The sequence below is a fragment of the Delphinus delphis genome, chromosome 4 (genome assembly GCF_949987515.2).
Source record: "Delphinus delphis chromosome 4, mDelDel1.2, whole genome shotgun sequence".
NCBI lineage: Eukaryota > Metazoa > Chordata > Mammalia > Artiodactyla > Delphinidae > Delphinus > Delphinus delphis.
The window spans coordinates 26,804,326-26,818,408 of record NC_082686.1 but is presented as its reverse complement, the minus strand read 5'-3'; positions in this window follow the sequence as shown (position 1 = coordinate 26,818,408).

Below are 14,083 nucleotides of genomic sequence, written 5' to 3'. Positions count from 1 at the left end.
TGATAAGTTTTGATGGAGCATTCCAACTCCAGAAAGTATGTTAGGGAATTTTAAACGGAAGCTATTCACTCTTAAGTTTTCAGTAGATTCAGGATTTTCTTTGAATGTTCTAGCGTCGACAGGTGCCACAGGTAACAAACTAGAATTTTGTGTTGGTTTTAAAATGTTAAGACATTTTAAAGGAAAGACAATTTTTCTCCATATAGCAATAGTGTGCCTCAAAAGAAATACATAATTTCGATTCTTAAGTCACTGCTATTTCTGCCACATCATGCTTCCCAGTACCACCGTGATGATTTTTCTCTACACTATTATAAATACTGGAAATTTGCCACATTCTTTGCTCTTTTGGTTCATTGAACTATGAGCTTTAAATGCATTATTTAATATACAGTGGTAAAAATTTCCCACACTGTTTCAGGACTACAGCTCTTAGAGTATGCAGATATATACATATCTGGAATCTACATATCTACATATCTATATTCCAATATTTCTACTCCCACCCCCATTCCTTTCTACTCTCATTCAAGAAAGAAAGCCCACTCTGCAAAGGCTAAAATGAGGTGTCATATTGTACCTGGGCAACTCTAACCAACTTCTAGTCACTCCCACTGACTCTATTCTCTTTTTCAATCTCAGACAAATACCACTCCCAGACAAATATTTTGAAAACTTAACTTTCATTGCTTAATCCCTTGATGAAGAACCCGCCGTGGCCTCTCATTTCCCACCATATCATGTTCACAGCCATCAGCCTGACTGCAGCTCTCTGCATAAATAACGGAGCCACAACCTATGGCCCACTCTTCTAGAACAAACAGCAGTCTTTCAGGAAAAAAAAAAAAAAAAAAAAAGTTTTCCCTGCTTTCTCCTTTTCTTGTTTATATTTATTCCCAGTCCTGTGATTTTGCTATTGCTGTCACTCCCCAACCTGGACGTTTTTTGTTGCTGTTGTTCTTGAATTGTTTAAATAAAACTATTATTAATGACTCACTCTTTCCATGAAGACTTCTCTGGATATTCCTGAGAACAGGACAGAGCATCCCTCTCTCTAATGCTACAGTTTCCCTTAGAGTGAGTCATGCAGAGTCGGTCACTTAATTTTGGGCTAAGGTTGCCATGACTGTTAGTTTTCTCTTTCTGTATTTATGGTACCTCTTCATGGGACCATAACTAATAATTATCTTGGTTTTTTGGTGACTACTACTGGCTATATACTTAGGAGGACCTCCATATGTATTTTATTTTAGCAAAGATGTGACTTATTTGAGAAGAAAAGTAGGGAGAAATTAATCTCTCCCTCTCTCTCAATCTCTTTCTGTTTCTTAACGAACCACACAAATTTTGGGTCAGGCATACAAGAGTTCCCCAAGTAATTTCAAACTAATTACTAACTAGTTTCTAAAACCCTCTATGTCTCAGTTTCCTCTGAGATAACAAGAAGAGCATCTGACTTATGCTTTATGTAAGGAGTAAATAATATAATCATATATGCGAGGCCATTAGCACCATTCCTGGCATATAGTAGGTACTTAATAGATGGTGTTTTTTTTCTAATTTAGGAGAGAGAGAGACTAATGATTAAAAGAATAAGCCTTAAGAAACACAAATCAGGCTTTAAATTCTAGCCCTATCATTTATTAATTTGCTAAGGTCTCTAAACCTCTGTGTTTCTTATTTTTCTCCTTTCCAACATTTGGATAGTACTTTCTGTAAAACATTGAGGTGATTGCACAGGTAATAAAGATGTGACCAATATGTCAGCAAGCATGATGTGTGATCACTGAATAAAGTTTAATGAGATAGTGGGAGAAAATATAACCTCCTCGTGTCCCTGGAGGGAACACTCAGACAGCTTTCTGTGCCTTTCCTCTCATTATTAGGTAAAAGGAGATCTGACTATTACTTTCAATTGAAACACAGGCTCAATTCAGTCACCAGAATGTTTAGTCTGATAGAGCAGTGAAAATTCCAAACCTGATTTAACATGCAACTTAACCCCTCAACCAGCTGGCACCTGTTACAGGCTGGGACCTAACAGTGGTGCAAGGGCTCTGGTGCTTCTCCCTTCCAGCTCATCATCTCTCCCAGTCCTAGCTTCATTTCGGGATCAAAGATGGAGAGAGGGAGAAGAAGTAATACCTGGGTGGCTTTGTGCTTTCTGGTCATCAGATAGTTAAAGCTGACAGCTCTTAGAGAAATGTCACGTAAATGATCACAGCCGATGCTTTAGGGGGCTTTTTGAATGTTTTCTTTAGCCAGTCTTTCTCATGGTTCTCTTAGTCCCAGCAGATGCATTTCTACTCTAGGCCCTTGACTCCTGTTTCAGCTACTACTCACCAGCTGAACATCCTCCCCCTGGGGTCTTCTCATGCCTCCAGAAGCCCCAAGACAGACCTCGGAAGACCTAAGATAATTCTACACCAAGGCTCTCTTCCAGATGGCCCACAGCCAACTCTCATGCATCATCCCCTGTTCTAGCAAACTAGATCATGTCGCTTTGATTGCCTATTTAGCCTCTCAGCTTATAGATTTCCAAGTATGTGTTGTATCTAAGCCGTAGTCCATTGTAACTTTCTTAGGCACGAATAAGATGTCAGTCCTTTGTGTCCCCCTTAAGTCCTTGTCTTCCCAACCACAATAAGGGGGGGGGGGACTCACAGCAAGGTAATTGCTCTCTCTGAAGAGATACCTACACACATCTTTTCTCTCAAACTTTTTTTTAGACCCTTGATCTGGATGAAGGGTCCAAGACAGAAAGAACAGGTTCTTATGGCCACTTCCAGCATAATGTTTTATATGGAGTAGGCAGGCTGCCTCATGCTCACTTTGGTGTCCTAACATCTATGCTGCTATCTGTCTTGTTGTACCTCAGTCAAAACTGAGAAGGAAGGAAAACCGAGGAGGAATCCTGTTATTAGTAACAAAGCACAGAGCAGTGCCTGGCACCAGGAGTGGCTGTATAATCTGCTGAGCCAGTACAAAATGAATCTTCAGGTCCTCTTGATCACAAATTATTAAGTTTCAAGATCACACTAGTAGGGCATTAAACTGCCCATCCAAGTGGGCGGTCCTGTGTGATAGCGCAAGATAACTGCCCATGAAGTTGGCTCTAGAAAACAGATGGTAGAAATAGTCATTGTCATTCGTCCTTTGGCTCCAATCCCACATAATCCCACTTTGCTCAGATGTGCCCGCATGGTCCTAGCAGCACTGAAATCTTACTGATAATCCATTACCAAAGACCTCACTGCGGCACATTTGTGCACGGTTCAGAGCTGATTTCATGCTGAAACAAAAGCCAGTCCATTTAGATCAGGACCAAAAGCAACCAGAATTAACTGGTTACTTCCCTGATAAGGAAATAGGGACTCATTAATATCCTTTGTCACTTATGTTTTCTGATTCCATGCAGTTGAAAAAAGCAAAGATGTGTGAAATGCTTATAAAGAACTACCACCTAGACTAGTAGCCTCTTTGTTTTAGCTTTGAGAAAATAATAGCAGAGCAACGAGACAAAAACAAAGTCCTATAATCAGGAATATTGAGGATGAAAGGACAACGTGCTGTCCGTCAATGTACCTAATGTGTGTCATTATTTCCATTAAAGTATTTTGTGTTGGGAGAAAATAAGACATTTCTTGGAAGGGGGCAGTTTGCCTTTCTGATTCAATGGCACAGAATTGAGCATCCCCGAGGGAAGGTTCAGCGAGAGCTCACACAGTCAGCACCGAGATGCAGACACTGCAGATACCATCCATCTCTCTGACACATGCAGGGACTCATTGTGTGGCTGCCAGACACGGTGGCTGAGATGAGAATGTTACAGAATACAGAAAAGGAAACCGTGTTGTTGAGCTCATTATTGCTCTTATCTGTGAATAGCTCCATAAAGCAGTTCTGAGGAGCATTATTCCGAGATGAAGCAACAGAGATTCAGTCTGTGGCCATCATAACCCAGGCAGGCAGTCAAGGAGTTAAGTGAATGATGCCCGGGGAAGGTAGAAGCTCTAGGTGTTTGCAGTGAGGAGGGGATTGCATCTTTTTAGAGCAATAGTTTTGATGCAGACACTGAGTCAGATCAGCCACTTCTGGAGATTGATGATATTCCAGCCTCTCCCATTCCTTGAATTCCAAACCAAAATAACAAAGAGTGCTCGATAGGAAAGACATCACTGTCATCATTGGAAAAGGCAATTAAAATGGTAGAGTGTGTGTGTGTGTGTGTGTGTGTGTGTGTGTGTGTGTGTACATGCATGTGTTTATAGTGGGAGGGTGGAGTGCAGAGTGAGAAATTCCAGTTACAGTTCATGTCTGGGGCTCTTCACTGATTGGAAGAGAAAACAACAAGGAGAAAAATATAACAGTCATCTGGAAAAGGCAGACAAGGGCAAAGCGCTTTGCAGAAACAAAGCAAAACAAACATAGCAAAAAGGGACAGTGTAGGGTCATTTGGGGTTCTATGACAAGGAAATGGTTTAAGCCAGTCTCAGAAGAGGAGCACTGGGGACTGGGTCATAACGGCACCTTATCACATCTCACTGCCATTTACAAGGATTGTAAGGTTTCCTGCTGTGCCTTGGGATACATGATCTGATCTGTGACTTCTAAATCTGCATGATATTGATTCTTGGTAAAGGGATATCGTACTGTGTAAGGATCCATACCTCCTGCTGCCCACCCCTCCACCTTTTATTTTAAGCAAGACTTGTTTCAGGAAAGAGGGCAGTTAGTACAAAACTCTATCAGAAGGCGTCTCAACCTGTCCTCCAGTCTCCAGCCAGGAACTCCCTGGAATGAGGCCATGCAACTCTTCTTACTTGTTAGGCCATGGCCTATTTTTCCAGGCTGTTGTATAAGACAAATCCATTGCCTCATTTCTCATAGCCTCTATACAAAGGAAAAAAGCAGACAGATCTTCCCAAACTCAGACAGAATATTGTGCACAGCCAAGTGGGCTGAAAAAAAGCACACTGCCAAATTGGCTAGCACAGCTCCATGCCCTGCTCTCTTTCCAGAGTTTCAGCAACAACAACAAAGATGCTGGACCCCCCTCCTCCCCATACATGAAAGAGAGAGCTCAGATGCTTCTGTTTGGATAGAATCGGGATTCTGAAAAGCAAGTAAGAGATGTTGCCGTCAAGCCTCAATGCTCTTCAGAAGTATCGGAGCGAGGTCTGGTAACCAATGTTTCTTAAAAATCAAATCTGAAGCAGAAAAACTTCATGTCAGAGAGATGAACACTGAAATGACCTAAATCATTGCCACGTACAGGACAAGGCATTTACACACACAGAAGGGTCCTGGGTCAAGTTCAGCTTCTAAAGGATTGTCAACATTCCTAACAAGCATGCTACGATCATTATAATCCTAATAAAGAGTTAATAATAGCCCTGCTTTATGAGTTGACTTAGTTTCAGGCACCATGACAAGCTCTTCGCATAGTTTATTTTATCTCATTTTCACCACAACCCTGAAATTATTCCAACTTTACAGATGAGAATGCTGAAGTTCAGAGACGTTCATATACTTGCTCCAGCTAACAGCGGCAGTCAATACTCAGTGTCAGGATAGGCTGATGCGAATGTTTCCTATTGTGAAACCACTTCTCATATACTTCAGCTGCTCTTAAAGTGAACAATGATGGGGTTTTCATTCTCAATGGCTTCATCAGTACTTATGGTGTGTAGAGTAATAAACTTCCATGACAGATGATATTTTTACCCTTAGAGAATTAAAAATCCCTAAAAGGATCTTCTTTACATGAACTTAATTTTGAGGGGACAATATCTTTGAGATTATCAACAACTAAGGAAGAATTAGAACAACTGGAACAGATCTTCCCTTGCCTATCCAAGTGATGGATCTCTCTTTCTCTGTCTCTGTCTCTCTGTCTCTGTCACTGTCTCTCTTTGTTGCTGTCTCTCTCTCTCTTTCTCATTCATTCATTTGATCACAGAACTTCTTATGCCCATGCTATACATCGTGAAGGCCAACTCCCATCTGCCTTCTTTTCTCATAGCCCAGTAATGAGGCATTCAGACTGTAGGGACCACATTCCCAGTGTCTGCAGGGCCTCTGGTGGTGGCCAGGAGATTGGAAACTCTACGGCTTCAAAACACTCCATCAAGCCATTCAGCTGGTGGCATTTCACATAATGCTACATGATTAAAGACCATGAAGGTTAAACATTCTAACCAGACACATATGTCTAGCAATGGTCTTTTGAAAACCTTCATTCTAAGGAACCATCTGGACATTCCAGGTGATCTCCATGCCTACTGATGGGGGTCCACTCTATCATACATAATAGTGTGTGTAATCCAGCAGAGAGTGTATTTGATGGCCCCTTTTGTTTTAGCTTCTTTAAGAAGAGAGCCAAAGACTGACTTCACTTTCATCAAAAGAATATTGTTACACATAAATAAGAATGCCCTGGCTCTTAAAGGGTGTTAGAATTTAGAACTTGTTCCTGAGCAGTGTAGGGATTCAGTTTCTAATTGTGACTCTGAAGACGAAGAGAGAGGATTCTGAGAATAGATACTGAAAGTGCCAAGGGATAAGTTTCAGCTGGACCCAAGGAATACCCTCTAACTTCAAGAGCAGTTCAGGATTTGATTAGATTCCTTGGCTCTCAGAGAGCAAGATATTCATAAAATCTGAGAGTCAGACGAGATCTTAGTAGTTGTCTCTCCAGTACACTATTTATACAAAGGAAGAAAAGGTCAGAAGCCTGGGAGCTTGAAGAATGAACCTCACTCAGACTCCTGGACTTCAGATTCACAGGACAGACCATTTTCCTCAAAAACAAACTGGATATGTTCAAAGAGAGACTGGATTAAAATCTGTTTGGAAGGTTGCAGTGATGATTCAATGTTTAGATAGGTAAAAATGGGTCAAAGATTATTTTCAATTCTAACAGTCTATGATATTGCAACTATTGTACCTGGGATAAATGGTATAATCCTGGTAGGTGATAATATACTAGATAACCTTCTTAAGACTCCTCCCTATACTAAGAGTATACACAGTCAGAAACAACATCCATGATTACAAAAAAACATTAGGATACATTCAACAAAAATTACTTCAACATATATATATATATATATGTATATATACATATGTATGTATACATTGCATATATGTAATTTTACCCAGATCATTTTAATAAAATACCTAAAGAAGCATTGTGCTAATACGGTGCTCCCCCATCTCTCTTTCAGGAGGTGATTTCTTAACACATATTTTTTACTATGTAGTGTAAAGTCTTCCAAAGAATGTTGAATTTGATTGGAAACTGATTTGTGAGACACAAAATGGAATTTATAAAATGTAATGCTTTGCGGTGGACCACAGCATTCATCCATTTAATATTTGCAGTTTGGAATCTTCAAAACAAACTCTAGAGGCTGCTGCCATTTTGTGATGTGCATTTTGCTAAGTAATGGACATAAAGGTCAGCATGCAAAAAAGAGTCTCTTAAGCAGATAAATGAGATTGCTCAACTAACACTTTTGCTATGATTAAATTGAATTCAGCCAAGAATTTTCGAACTTCTATTCTTTGACATTATCAACTAAGCAGTATTTCTCATTAAGTGTCTGAAGTGTCACTTCTGTCATGCTTTGTTCCATTTTATGTGGACAATTTTATGCTGTATTAGCAGTCATGAATTTGAGGTTTCTTGAACAAATACAAACAGTCCCTGTGGAAGTCCAGGACCTGATATTAATTTTGTAATAAAAGAAGAAAGAATTTAGAATCAAAGAATATAATCTTGTCAGAGTTTCGCTGTTTATATAAACATACATATCATGTTTTTCATTCTCTTTTCCTTGAAAAGTTATTTATATGACTCTATTTGTACGTAAATTTGAATGGATGACAAAATCTTGCCAGTACTTCTAATGTTTACTAGAGTCCCATATCCTGACACTAGAATGCTGACTAAACTTAATATATAATGTTAATTTCTACTTAAATATCTTTTTTTCCCACTATGCTATGTCTTCCAGATTTTACCTATTTTTTTCATAAACTGAGCACAAACTTATGTTCTATATATTTTTTAAAATCTTGATTTTGCTAGCTCAGGTCAGATTTAATTATACTTGAATGAGGAGCTACCCTAACCCTGGCTAGACGCATGGTATCAAGCGTAGGGAGAAGGACCAGTGTCATAGACTTAAAGACTGAAATGTCTGATCTCGACTGTTTTACACCCCACTCCTAGTTCTTTTTCTGAAAATGCTATTGGTTGTTAATATCACCAACATCTCCATTTATATTCTTACTTGTCTCTTTACCTTAACTCCCTTCCCTACTTCCATTTCATCGTGCAATGCCCAGAGAAAGTGTGACTACATCAAGTTCAAAAACAAACTCATATCACTGCCCTCTCCATTCCCTCCAGCTGAGAAATAGAACTTAGACCCAAATGTATTTGATATTTTGGAACCTATTCAAAACACAATGTAAACTCCAGAATGTCTGTTGTCACTGAAAAAGTTTACTCTGTAAGTGATAAATACAGAAGCTATGGCCATTCATCCTATAGTTTTACAATTTTAAGGAGGAAAAAGTCATCATTATTTACTGGCTGTAAGGACACAATTAGTGCAGGGCAGCAACATGTTTTTATGCATTTGACTGTGCTTGTATCTTCTATTATGACTTTCTGTTTGTATATTAAAGTGAGAAGTAAGGATGAAATCATTTGGAGGTTTTTTTTTTTTTCTTATGTCTAATATCAGATCACATTATATCTGAATAGAGCTGGACCCTGGTTGTTATTTAACTAATGATCCAAAGGATGTTGATAGCATAGAAATGTCCCCCTTTGGTTTCTTTATTTTTAAAGTAAAAGGGTGATTTAAAATAAAACTTTAAGTTTTTGATATTTCAAATAATTACTATGTAAAATAGGACTCAAAATGGTTAATTTAATTGAAATGTCTAAGCCTAACACTACTAGACCTTTCAAAAGTGGATGGCTTAAGCAAATACACAGATAATGGTTTAATTATATGTATTCTCTCCCTCGACATTGGTTCCCCTCGGTAAACAATGGCTCAAAAGCCATCAGCCAAACAGAAAGTGAACTAGTTTAGAAAGTGCTGAATGCTTCTATTATGCATTATTTTAGCTGGGGTAATGAATATTGTATGATCCCTTAATGTCGAGGTAGTTCTGTACTATTTTGGTGTCTATTATTCTTAGAGAATCCTTAAGTAATGCAATGGAGCTAAGCTTAAATGCTATTTTGCTGTTTAGGTCATTATTTTTCCTTTTTTGTCAACACCTTGGATTATATGAAACCCTGCAGAGGCACTTTAAAGATACAATAGAAGCAATGTTAACTTTAAAGTGAATCTTTCCTGAGAAGAACACAAAGCATTTTCAGTCATGATTTCTAATTACAGTATAGATGACTCAAAAATTGCCAAACATTTGATTCCTCAGAAAGGCACCATAAAGAAGTATCATGTTATAGATGAGGAAATTTAGGAATCATAAGATTAGATGACTTGCCTAGAACTAAATAAATATATATAACAAAATATATATTTATTATATATATACATACACTTATATACCTATATATAGCCAAATATATATATAACTAAATATATACTACAACTAAATATATATACACATAACTAACTAACTAAATATATATATATATATATATATATATATATATACGTAACTAAAATATATACATGTATAAAAGGAAATAGAACTAAAGAGTAATTTTCTATTTTGTTCTAGGAATTGAGGTAAGCAGGTAAATGTTTCATAAATGATACCTCATTGACCCTCCTCCTGTTGATATCTTTTTCCAAGCACTAAACCCTTACAAAATTTCAAGCCACTTTTACCAAATCAGTTCTACCACAAAGACCATTTCCCATCCATACCTCAGAGTCAGCCATCTTCCCTACTAACCAGAAAAAGCATGGAAGCTGCAATCACATTTACTTCTCTCCATGAGTCACTTGAGAGCCTAAAACCTTTCTGAGGCCCCTGAGCTAGTAAGAATTCCACTTACATAGCCTCTTTTTTCCCTATCTCTGCTCCTGGCTTTTTCCCGATGTCTCCTTTAGTCACTGCCACATCTATTAACAGCTGCTTAAATGATACCCTCTTCAGTTTATTATTTATTTAACCCCCTTAACATCTTCCTGTAACAGCCATATTAATTCAGGAGTTTCATCTTTGAGGACAGTGGATTAGTTAGCGTCTACACAGCCACCTTCTTCCTACAACAGCTAATTCATCATCTTGCTACACATGGTTGGACCTCTTCCCGCCTGATTATTGTGTGTGGGTACCAGTGGTGATCATTCTTTCCTGACTTGATTTTCTACATTTTCTGGAACTAGTTTGCTTGCTTACTTTTCCCAATATGCATCCTTGCTTACACAGATGCAGATAAAATTATATCTATATTTCAGAGACAGATATGAATACAATTTTATGAGAACTCCTTTACAGTTCAACACCCCCAATTATTTTGAAATTAATAGAATATGTACACATCTTACTATAGTCATTTTTTCCCTTATATTACAAAAATGTTTTATGTGTTTGATGTTAACCGGAGCACTATTTGAATTTAACTATCAAAGCAAAGTTTTTAAACATTTATTTCCTTTTGACCAAAATCAAATGTTTGATATTTAACTTGTCACCGTTAGCTCTCTACTATGTTTGGAAATCTAGTTTAGACTGATCTCTTTTTCTGTCTTCAGAAGATAATTGTTTAAAGAAAAATTGTCCCTTTCAGGGGAGTGGTGTGCAACAGATCATCATCCTGATGTTAAATTGGCAGGTGAGTAATTCTAGAAGCAGTGTGCTTTATTTGATGACAGATTTTAAAGTCATAGACTGCTGTTTCTCTGTCATTTTCTTTCTTTTTCCTAATGAGATTTAAAAATTCATTCTCGTCTTCTTTTTGATCTCAGTGATTTTCTCTCTCTATCCCCCATGTTACATATTGTCACTCTAAGCCATGTGTTTAAATGACAGTGTTCCCCAAAGATAGAGAAACTTTAATTTTTTTGTTGTAAAATTAGATTTTATTTAAATAAACACTAAAGGAACTTTTATGGTTCATTAGTCATCCTCTTCCCCTTTCTCTGTTTCTTATTCCATTCTAGCTTTGGGGAAAAGTAGTATGCTAATAAGGATTATAATTAGACAAGAATACATGGCTAGAGTATGCTATTACAAAATGATGCTTACATATTATTTCTTTTTGACTGGTAGCTAAAACAGCATAGAGTGATTCCTAGTAAAGGACCAGATGAATCTGCTAGTTATCTTTATTTTAGTAGAAACAAGCTCCCTGAGAAAACACTTTCATCCACTTCCCATCACAAAATAGCACAGTGAATATAAAGAAACTTACTGCTGTAAATCAAGTCCTGTATTTCTTTTACATTTTGCTTTTCCCATTGTAGTTGTTGTTACTATTGTTTTATCACAGCAAGTTTCAGTATTAAATTTTAATCCTTTAGAGGAGCTTCAATATTATGCACACAGATATTTAATACCTCTGTTTTGAATAATCTTATAACTAGAGCTGACGTGCAACAAGTTTAATAAGAAAAATAATCAAGAAGAAACATAACAGACAATTGGAAACATCCCCCCTGAAGATCACGTACAACAATGTTTTATACATTCTATAAAAAGTTTACAATATTGCTTACAATTTTAAGTACCAATAGAGAGAAGATCCGGGTACAATTGAGCTATAACTTATTCAAATTACAGTGTCATAATTCCATTACATTTTTTGGCCCTTTCATATCACTCCAAATAATCCTCACACATTTAACAAGGTCTCAGACTTTTTTTTTCAAGTAAAGTAAATCCAGGAAAATCAGAAAGTTGCAGTTAGCTTAGTTTGATTACAAATATCTGTCGTTGGCAGGTACTAGGGTACTGTTTACCTATGTCCCCAATTTAGCACACTGCGGTAGCTATAAATTGCTCCACTAAGCAATCAGATAAAATTCGATCATCTTGAAACATTTTTCAAGTTTTGATTTTAAATTTTAGTGTAACTTAGCCAACCATATCTTTTTTTAATAACTTGACAATTTAAGCTTAGCAGAAGTTCTGTTTGGGGAAATGTTACCATCTAAGGAAACTCCCATTCTGATGTTAGCTATTAAATTTTTACTAAGGTGTTGTCAGTTCCAGTTCAGTAAAATAACTTCAAGTTTATATAACTTAAACTCAAAGTTAGTAATATAAGACATGTTGCTCAGAATTTGTTTTATTGCTGTAATATAATATTCACAGTCACCCTGAGAAATGTGTTCTTTGATCCCCACTAAAGAGGTATGAGGCTTAGAGAAGTTAAATAACAGGCCCCAAGGCAACGCCAGCTGCTATGGGGTTTACCCAGGATTTGATTTCAGGCTATTCTGACTCCAAAGACATTAGTCCAGGTTAAATGCAATTGATGTCTCTGCTTTCCTCTACTCATTTCTGTTTTTGAGAGAACTGGTCAACCATGAAAAACCTCTCCTATGTACTGTCATCTACAGAGATTTCTCTCTTCTAAAATATATCAAGGGCAGAGATTATTCTTAGTTTGTTTTTTTTTTTTTTTCTTGCTCCCACAGTTTCAAAGCCTAGGCTTTGCACAGTGGGAATGAGGTTTGTTTTGCAACTTGACCAAAATGCCTTAAGCAACTAATACTAATTTTTCTTAAGCAGAGAGGGGGTTAAATGTATCTAGGAATTGTAAATGAATTTAAATAGAACAACATTCCCAGGCTTACTCTCTTTTGTTTTTGTTGTTTTTAGCAAAAACAGCTGAATCAGAATTAAACTAGATATGCTTCTCTAGTTCATGAATGTGCCCCTCACTTGTGAAAGGAGATAAAATATTACCAGAAACCTAAAAGAAGAAGGAAGTCAGCTGCCTGTCTATTGAAAATGGGATGTAGCTGACTCATTTGAAAGCTTACTAGGAGGTTTTTTTTGTTTTGTTTTTTGGATTTTTTTAATCACATAAATTAGGTGGGTGACTATTGTTGCTATAGGTGCTGTCCTGGTGCTTTCCAGATATTTTGTTAGAAGGCAAGCAGGGATCTACAATTATGGGGTGACCCATATCTGTCTTTTATGAGGGACATTTGGAGAGAAAACCTGCTAGCACTTGCTGTTGGTTGGGAATCACCACAGACCTTTCAGTGTGGATTCTAACCGTGGGATACCTCAGCAGGATACCAGCTATTTGGTTCCTGGAAAATGTACTATAAGTTTAATGTTTTCATTCTGCAATATATATATATATATATGAAATTTATTATTTGGGAACCACAAGAAAGAATTGCATTTTATAACTGTCCAGATACATAAAATTGAAACAAAAACTTTACCCCAAAAAACTGAAACTCTTTCTTAGCCAATGAATTCTTTCAGCAGTTTTCTTTAGAGGGAACAGGATAATGTTTAACCCATAATCATGCTTTGGAATTTGCCAACTGTCCTGTCCCTTTGATCACTACAAAGAGAAATATGTTCCTGTCTGGTTGAAAGAGAACCAGAGACCCTGTACTTTGGTTAGAGATGCTTGGTCATCAGATTCATAAGTGAAGTTGTTTAAAATGCAAAGAAATGATGAAAAAAAGAAAAAGCTGTTGGAAATTCAGGAACTCATACCTGAGGTAGACATAAAAAGAATACCTTTTCATAGCACATTTTTTTTATGGGTACTGTAAGACAAGGGTTAACAATATACTTGTGACTCAGAGAAATTAGTTTGTCCTTAGAAATATTAAATGTTAGATTCTTTCATGCCACTGAGGAAGAAATTGACCACAGCTGTTCAGGGGATAACTTTGGTGATTATGAGAAAAAAAAATTAAACTTTCAAGGAAAAATTAAGAAGGAAAGTTCTATATATGCTTATGTTTTCAGAGATTCTGAAATGATCAATCTGTTTGGATGAGCATCAGAGAACTTTTAAGGGCACCAGAGCATCTTGTCAGCAAAGTGAAATACAAAGACTTAGATATTGTGAAGAATCTCTTTGATTTGAAATCTCACTTCC